Raw genomic sequence first — 9,964 nt, 5'->3', positions numbered from 1 at the left:
ATTTAAAAACAGCATGAGCACACATGTCATGCATTACTCAGCAATTTGCTATTATAACTGTTTGGTACCTAACTAACAAGCAAAATGACCCATGGCATCAAAGATTATAAACTCTTAAAGTGCATCTGTTGTTAAGCCTTACCAGTGGGTGATGTTGCTGATAGCATACCCAAGTGGCATCACTTACACCAGACAATCTCCCACATGTTGCTAAACCTCCAGGCCAGACAGATGTGAGCAAGAAAGTAATGTCCTCCATGCCGACGGAGTCAATGAATGGTGAACAACAGGCAGAATCCCCTCAAAACAGACCCAGGATCGAAATTCAGCACATATCTGAGACTGAGAACCAGTGCCTTTGCCTATGCTTGTGTACAATATGTGTAGACTAAACCACAGCAAAACACATTCAAACTATGATACTTTGAAAGCTGTAAGCCTCTTATGAACTTGATTAGTCAAGACCTTTAGAAGAACACTTGCACATAAAATCTCCCAAAGACTGGAATAAATTAACTTTACAATCTCAACATTCCAAGGAGTAGCCAATTTTGGAACTGAAGACTCTGCACTCACTTTCAAGGAATAATATATGTACAGATGAAATCGCTGCAGTGATAATAAAACGCAGCATGCTTTCACAATTTGAATCTGAACCCTCTCTATTCAGTTACTTTCACCAACTACCAACACCACATGTGTTACAAAGATTAGATAAAGTAGCTACAATTGATCCTGATTACAGTTTCTTCTCTTTGTGTCTTTGTAGTATTCTTCTTTATGTGGAAATGTAAGGTAAAGTCACATTTGAATGAGCTTTCCAGATAAACACATACTACAAGTCTGTAATAAGCTTTTCTTGATAAATGATTTGCGCTCAGCTGCTATGGTAACAGGAATCTAAAGACGTCATGCTCCCAAGTGTTGGCAGCTTCAAGCTATAAAAGGTGTAAATTAGATTATCTGGGCAAATACAGTAAGCCTAACTTCAAAAGCACAACACCAACAACTGATCATTTACTGCTTTAATAATAGCTTATAACTATTAGGTATAGCAGTATACAGTATTTACTGTCACACAAATAAACTCAATGTTATTGATTGTAGGTTAAAACATGAGCTGTTATTAATACAGCTTCCATTGCAAGTTCTGCACAGGTTTTCCTATTTTTTTATGTTGAGTTTTCTGCCTTTTATCGATAGCATAGCTGGAGAGGGACAGAAAAGGGGGATGGAGAGGTGACAACAGAAAAGGCACATGGGTCGGAGTTGAACCTTGGCTGCTGCAGTGCAGCCTTGGTCTGTGATGCATATTATACATCAGTAGACAGCACTTGGTAAGTAGTTACATATAAACACAAGCTAAATATGTAATTAAGAAAGAACGGTGAGGTGACGACTGGCACGTTCTGAAGTTCTTATAAGCAGTGATGTTAAGTAACTACGTATTTACTCAAGTACTGTACTTCAGTACAATTTTGAGAGAGTAAGTACTTTTAATCCACTACAATAATTGAATTCCTTTAGTTACTTTTAACATTTGGATTAATAATGTGAAATAAAGTAAAAACTTAAAAAATACTTTAGTTACACTTGGAGTACATTCACAAAGTTGCGTGTGATGCGCCGGTGAAGATGGCCGTATCGTCTTTGTGCTCCTCTCCAACTTTGCCCATTTTCGTATTTTGTACATATTTATTTTACTTTTGCCGTTTTACTTTTAACATGGTTCGCAACATGCAAGCCGACCGCACCTACTCTGCCATACAATATAGCAGAGAGGAACTTCTTCAATTGCGAAACTTCGTGGACAATAATAACCCTCCGACAGACAATGGAGATTCGCCATGGCTACCTGTTGCTGTTCTACCTGAGAGACGCAAGAAGTAAACAAAGCGTGGATGCCGGGCCGGGCTGCTGGTCAGACTGAGGAAACGAGAGAACCGACCCCCTCTTCCGAGTATTCTACTGGCTAATGTTCAATCCATTGAAAATAAGCTAGATGAACTCAGAAGCCGGATTGCTTTTCAACGGGACATTAAGAACTGTAACGTGTTAATTCTCACTGAGACTTGGCAACCCCGCTATCCCGGACTCCGCCATTGTTCCTGATGGATTCTCTATTTTTCGTCAGGACCGGACTGCTAACTCGGGGAAAAGTAAGGGAGGCGGTGTGTGTGTAATGACTAATAACAACTGGTGCTCAGATGTGAAGATTATTTCTTCGGACTGTTCCGCTCATCTAGAGCATCTCATGATCTCATGTCGGGCCTTCCATCTGCCGAGGGAATTCACATCTGTTGTGATAACAGCAGTGTATATCCCCCCGCAGTCGCTCGCCGACAACAACACGGCACTCGATCAGCTGTTTGGGATTATTGATAAAACCGAGACTTCACGGCCAGATGCGGCGTTCGTTGTGGCCGGAGATTTCAACACCGCCAACATGAAGAAGGTTTTGCCAAAATATTACCAACATATCAGCGGCCCGACGCGCGGGGGAAACATACTGGACCATGTTTATTCCCCTTTCCGAAATGGATATAAGGCTCTCCCTCGCCCTCCCTTCGGCAAATCAGACCACATCTCACTGCTGCTGCTGCCTGCTTACAAGCAGAAACTTAAAAGGGACAGACCGGTAACAAGGACAGTACAGCGATGGAGCGAGGAGTCAGATGCAGCACTGCAGGATTGCTTTGCATCTACGGATTGGAGTGTGTTTGAGGACAACAACATCAACACACACACGGACACTGTCATCTGCTACATTGGGAAATGCATCGATGACGTGGTACCGAAGGTTTGTGTACGGACATTCCCAAATCAAAAGCCCTGGATAAACTCCGATGTGCGCGGCAAGCTGAAAGCGCGCACTATCGCGCACAGAGCTGGAGATTTGGAGGAGTACAGGAAATCTAGGTATGATCTCCGGAGAGCAATCAGCAATGCAAAGAGACAGTACAAAGAGAAGGTGGAATCTGACTTCAAAGGCTGTAACACCAGGAACATGTGGGCGGGACTAAGGACAATGACTGACTACAAAGGAGCAGCGGGGGGTGCTGCGGGAGTGTCTGCGTGCGCATCTCTCCCAGATGAGCTGAACAGTTTTTTTGCACGCTTTGAGAGCAGCCAGGCTGTGGAGGTACAGAGGGACCAGGAGCTAGAGCCCTGCCCTTTTGTTTTAAACAGGGCAGATGTGTGTAAATCCTTTAAAAGGGTTAACCCACACAAGGCTCCTGGATCTGATGGCATCCCTGGCCGTGTTCTCAGGGTGTGTGCAGTTCAGCTGGCAGAGGTGTTCACAGACATCTTCAACAGGTCCCTGTTGCAGTCTGTAGTCCCCACATGCTTCAAACACTCCACGATCGTTCCTGTCCCGAAAAAGACAATAATCACCTGCCCCAACGACTACCGCCCAGTAGCACTCACCTCCATCATAATGAAGTGCTTTGAGCGGTTAGTCAAATCATTCATCACCTCCTCCCTCCCTGAATCTCTGGACCCCCTGCAGTTTGCCTACAGAGCAAACAGGTCCACAGACGACGCCATAGCCCTCACCCTCCACACTGCCCTCTCACACCTGGAACCGAAGAACAGGAACACATATGTGAGAATGCTGTTCATTGACTACAGTTCAGCATTCAATACCATTGTGCCCTCCAAGCTGGCCATCAAGCTCAGAGACCTCGGGCTCAACAGCGCCCTCTGTGACTGGATCTTGAACTTCTTGACGGGCAGACCCCAGGCAGTGCGGGTGGGAAACATCACATCCTCCACCCTGATTCTCAACACCGGTGCCCCTCAAGGCTGCGTGCTCAGCCCTCTCCTCTACTCCCTGTTCACTCACGACTGCGTGGCCACACACAGCTCCAACACCATCGTGAAGTTTGCTGATGACACGACCGTCATCGGCCAGATCACAGACGATGACGAGACGGCGTACAGAGAGGAGGTCGAAAACCTGACATCTTGGTGCCAGGATAACAACCTCCATCTCAACATCAGCAAAACAAAAGAGCTGATTGTGGATTACAGGAAGCAGCAGGGAGAGGGACACGCCCCCATCGCCATCAATGGGACTACGGTGGAGAGAGTCAAAAGCTTCAGGTTCCTTGGGGTCCACATCACCGAGGACCTGACATGGTCTCTTCACACCACCACCATCACCAAGAAAGCTTGACAGCGGCTCTTCTTCCTCCGCAGGTTGAGGAGGTTCAAAATGGATTCCAGGATACTCTGCAACTTCTACAGGTGCACGATAGAGAGTATCCTCACTGGCAGCATGACGGCCTGGTACGGCAGCTGCACCGACCTCGATCGTAAGGCTTTACAGAGGGTGGTGAAAACAGCACAGCACATCACCAGGACGGAGCTGCCATCCATGGAGGACCTTTACTCCCAGCGGCTCAGGAAGAAATCACTACGGATTATCAAAGACCCCCATCACCCCAGCCACAAACTGTTCTTTCTGTTGCCGTCTGGCAGACGTTACCGCAGCATCCTGGCAAGGACAAGAAGATTCGGAGACAGTTGCTTCCCGCGGGCAGTGAGACTGTTAAAAAATTGAACTGTTGAAACAACTTCAAAACATTCTTCAGCTACTCAATAATATGTATCTAATACCTAATATATATATATATCATTCCAATAACTTGTATATAGACTCGTACTGCACTATTCCACATCATCACTTTATTTTATAACCATTTTTCTTTTTGTATTGCTCTTGCTCTTATTGTTATTATGTTATATTGTTGGAGAAGCCTGTGACATAAGATTTTCAACTACATAATTACTCTGTAGCTATGTCAGATTGACAATAAAGAACCTTGAACCTTGAACAAACGACCCTGCAGTATACAAAGTCATTCAAACTGCCCCTTTACCAGCTGTGATAACACTTGCATCTGAAATGGACACATTTGCATAAGAAGTACTTTTACTTTTGGAACTTCAATATTTATGCTAATACTTTTGTACTTTGACCTGAGTATCATTTTGAATAAAGGACTTTTACTTGTAACAGAGTATTCCTACACTCTGGTACATTTTATTAAATGTGCCAACTGCTAGGACTGTCTTAGGGAAGATAGCATTTAGATGCGCAGCTCCACTGTCTTGGAATAGTCTGCAATTGAAATGGAAACTGAGCAATCTGGTGCCACTAAATGTTTTTAAAGCTCGGTTGGATGCTACTCAATCGGAAGCTGTTGGTACCTGTTCATGTGGATAGTTATGTAAATTGTAATCCCTGTAATGACGCTGCATGATGTCCTTTTTGTTGTTCTGTTTATGTTTTTTATGTTTCATGTGGAACCTACTTGAGCAGGTCTCCCTTGAAAAAGAGATCAATGATCTCAATGGGATACACCTGGATAAATAAAGGTTTGAAATGAAATGAACTCAAGTACAATATCTGAGTACTTCTTCCTCCTCTGCATATAAGTACTGGAAAGGAAGACCTAGAAAGTCTTTAAATGTAAAGTTGTAAATTCCCAATCTAAGTTAATTGGTAATCAAATAAAAATCAACATGCAGAATATCCCCTTTCAGAGCTATGTTTTAATGTCATTAGATCCTTTTTAGCTATTATTAGCCGCGTTCACACCAAGTACTTTCCTGTACTTAGTTCCGGCACTAAGAGCCCTGGCGCTTTTAACCCCAGGGTACTTAGTACAGATCGCGTTCACACCGGAGTACTTTTCCCTGAGGGAAGATTACAAGTACAGTAGGTGGCGGTAAGCACCTTAAAGTTGTTTGCAACCCGCTACAAAACAAGAGAAGAAGAAAAACTGATACAGGATCTGTTTAATCGCCATGTCGGTTTTCTTTATTGCACTCTCAAGACATAACATTAAATAGAAATATTTTAAATGTAACTAAAGTGTCAGTTGTACATGTCAGTAAACATTGTCAATATAAAATAAAGTGTCAGTTGTACTATATAATAACAGTAATAACAATATAAAATAAACTCCCAGCTGTAGGGAGTCTCAGCAGCAAACCCACCTTTATTATATATCTTCCTGAGACCCACTGCATCCGTCTGCCATAAACACTATGCAAACATACATGTTAGTTTTGGCCCATAGTGGACTCCATGTTGTGTTGTGTGAAATGGGGGGAATTAAAAGTTTAGGTCAAATAATATTTAAAATTATATAAATTGTCATATTTGTGTATGTGCCCCTGCCATTCCCCCACAAGGTTGCAACATTGATGATAAATAAATGACAAATAAATGACAAATAAAGCTTTGCCAGTTTATAACCGATGAAACATGATGGTATCAGAATAATCACTTACATGTGATGTATAGGATGCTACACAGGTCACAAAAGATAAAGTGTCAGGAGAAATAAGCTTAATCGCCATGTCGGTTTTCTTTATTGCACTCTCAAGACATAACATTAAATAGAAATATTTTAAATGTAAGTAAAGTGTCAGTTGTACATGTCAGTAAACATTGTCAATATAAAATAAAGTGTCAGTTGTACTATATAATAACAGTAATAACAATATAAAATAAACTCCCAGCTGTAGGGAGTCTCAGCAGCAAACCCACCTTTATTATATATCTTCCTGAGACCCACTGCATCCGTCTGCCATAAACACTATGCAAACATACATGTTAGTTTTGGCCCATAGTGGACTCCATGTTGTGTTGTGTGAAATGGGGGGAATTAAAAGTTTAGGTCAAATAATATTTAAAATTATATAAATTGTCATATTTGTGTATGTGCCCCTGCCATTCCCCCACAAGGTTGCAACATTGATGATAAATAAATGACAAATAAAGCTTTGCCAGTTTATAACCGATGAAACATGATGGTATCAGAATAATCACTTACATGTGATGTATAGGATGCTACACAGGTCACAAAAGATAAAGTGTCAGGAGAAATAAGCTTAATCGCCATGTCGGTTTTCTTTATTGCACTCTCAAGACATAACATTAAATAGAACAATTTTAAATGTAAATAAAGTGTCAGTTGTACATGTCAGTAAACATTATATATAAAATAAAGTCATAACAGTAATAACAATATAAAATAAACTGTCCCAGGTGTAGGGATATTCCCAGCAGCATGCACACCTTAGTGCAACGTTGTGTGTCGTGTGTCAGTATTTACAAAAACTATACCAAATAAACTGTTATTAAATGCAGTTTGTCGCTCATCCTGCCGCTGCGCCGACGCTTCCTCATGGCGCAGCGCCCACACTTCATCCTGGTGCTGCTGGCGCTCCATCTGCTGCCTGGCGCTCCATCGAGGTGAGCATCTTGTCCTCCGTTTCCTGGGCCTTGGTGAACAGCACCATCTGATCTCCACGCAGCGACTCATTCACCACGGCACGCCGGTCCTCCAACGCCTGGGCGGTGTCAAAGAAATTCGCATCCCGTGTCCGCTTTCCTAAGAGGGGAAAATAAGCAATATACAATATACAAGTTTAGTCGCCATGTAGTTTTACAACATACTAGGAATGTGTTTTTTGTATTTTCACAAATAGAATTAAGGTTTCACAAATCTGAAACTGTGTTATAAAGAATCTTTTGACTCTCTGGGATAATCCAGTCCAGATTTGATGAGTGTAGGTATAGTGGTTTTAGATCAGGACCTGGTCTAATGTGGTCTACATGTAAAAAAAGCACTGAAATCTCCCTTTTTTTATTTTCACAAATAGAATTAAGGTTTCACAAATCTGAAACTGTGTTATAAAGAATGTTTGGCCTCTCTGGGATAATCCAGTCCAAATAAATCGGCTATGCAGCGATTTAAGAGGTTCAAACACGGAGGATTGTTCCTTTTTGAAGAGTGCTTCATGTATGCTTGAACTTTGTTTAATGTTGTTGAGGCAAGTTAAACATAAAATATGATGAATATTATGAAATAAACATGATTGTGAACATCAGTTCGATGCGTAACGTTCTTTCAAGACAAAATGACAGTGTGTGTACCTTTGCGTTTGGTTGCTGGTAAGGAGGACGACAAAGCGCTGTGATCTAGAATGCAAAGCTCACTTGTTTCCAATCCCGAGAGTTGTCCATCCTCGCCTGAAACAGACGATTAGTGCCATGAGTTAGTGAAGCAAATTACAGAAACACTGCACAGTTATTCACAAGTCAAAACGTTTTCATACAGCGGAGAATATCTAGCTAGCTAGATGTAGCTAGCCGGGGCCGGTGTTAGCCTATTATGGCTAGCATGGCTAGCTTGATCTACTGAGCAAATAAAAGTACATCTGAGACCATTATTGTGCAGATTAAAACCCCAGTGCATGTAGTTGATTTTACCTTCATCGTGGTAGTCATCGTTGGCCACTGAATCCGCCGTTTGTAGTCCTGAGTTTCTTTATATTTAGCCGGCTGTGCACAATTCCCAGGTCGAGTGAAAGCTACCGAACTGGCTTCAGTAGCATTCCCTGGGTCGCCTCCTCGGCGTAGATCTCCAGAAGCGCCGACACCTCCTCATCATTTCTTGATGCTTGCCATAACTGCTTTCAAAAACAAACACAACGCACGGAGCGTTGTGTTTTTGTAGCGAGGAAAAACAATGGCGTCTCCACACAACATTTTCAGAGTTGTACGGGCGTGGTTTGCAATTCGCCTAGCCAATCAGCACTGGGGAACTTTTGGAGCACTTTTCACCCACAGAAAAGTACGCTCTCTGAGCTGGCTCTAAAAATGGGGGTAAAAGTACCCGAGATTAAGTACGATTTTTGGTGTGAACGCGACATAAGGGGTACTCACGGAACTAAAACGCGAAAAGTACGGTGAAAGTACTCCGGTGTGAACGCGGCTAATGTATTAGCATGTATGCAGCATTGTAATATTGGAGCTGGTTAAAGTGGAGCTAGTTTGAACAAATTCATATAGTTTGGGACTGTACATAATGCGTCATCATATCTTATATGTTCATTAATTGTTTGTTAAATCAAGTTTTAATTACAGGAGAAATGGCAATCCTGCTATTTGAAAAGCTACAGTCAGTTTAAACCTGAATGGACAGGCAATGTATGTATAATGTTCTAAAAAAGCAATCGTCACGCATCAAGGTGGTGTAGCAGAACCTGGTGTAATGTTAGTCCTCTGAGAGATGTTTCTCTTCTGCACAGTGACCTATCAGAGGGAGAATGTCTATGTCAACTCTGCATCTAGTGCACAGTGTTAGACACACCACTGTATATACAGCCAGAGAGAAGGTTACAAACTATTTACTTAAATCCTCTCTCCAGTAAACAAGATGAGAGATGTCAGCAGTCAAGCAAATCAAGAGAAAGGCCAATTCAACAAGTATTTTCCTTCTCTATCTGTGTGCCATTTGCTCGCCGTCGTTATGTTAGTAATATGTACACCCCGTTAGCCTTTTTAGATAATACTGCTTCAGTACAAACATTCTCATTTAATAACAGAGATGTTTTATTACATTACAAGTTACACAATTCCACATATAAATAACCACACATATAGGAATAGGAATACATGTACAACATATCTTAACTAGATAGCATTGTGTTTCTCTTCTGCTCCATCAAAAGCATTTAGAGTAAAACATTTCCTCTCTCCCTGAACAGGTTAGGGAAGTAATGGTGGAATAAAAAACAACAAGAACTATAAATAATCTAGATGCTACATTGATAAACTGGATACTTCGTACAGATTTAATATGGAATTGTTAAGTTATTAAATACAACTACACTTATATTATTTATTGATTATATTATTTTCCTGATTATTTTGTTGCAGTATGGATTTTAACAAAAACTGTTAGCACATTAGGGGTTATATTATTGTTTTAGTCATATACATGTTGCATATTACAGTAAGAGGAAAGATGAAAGTGAAAGAGGACAGGATAGGCAGCAGAGTGTCGTCAGGGCTCTTTGGAATGAAATGCTCAATGTACAATATACATTTCTAACTTGCTTTACAATTCCCTGAGCTTCAAGTTAGCCTTGCTCCATA

This window comes from Trematomus bernacchii, unplaced genomic scaffold (genome assembly GCF_902827165.1).
Source record: "Trematomus bernacchii unplaced genomic scaffold, fTreBer1.1, whole genome shotgun sequence".
Classification (NCBI taxonomy): Eukaryota; Metazoa; Chordata; class Actinopteri; order Perciformes; family Nototheniidae; genus Trematomus; species Trematomus bernacchii.
This window is presented reverse-complemented; position numbering follows the sequence as displayed.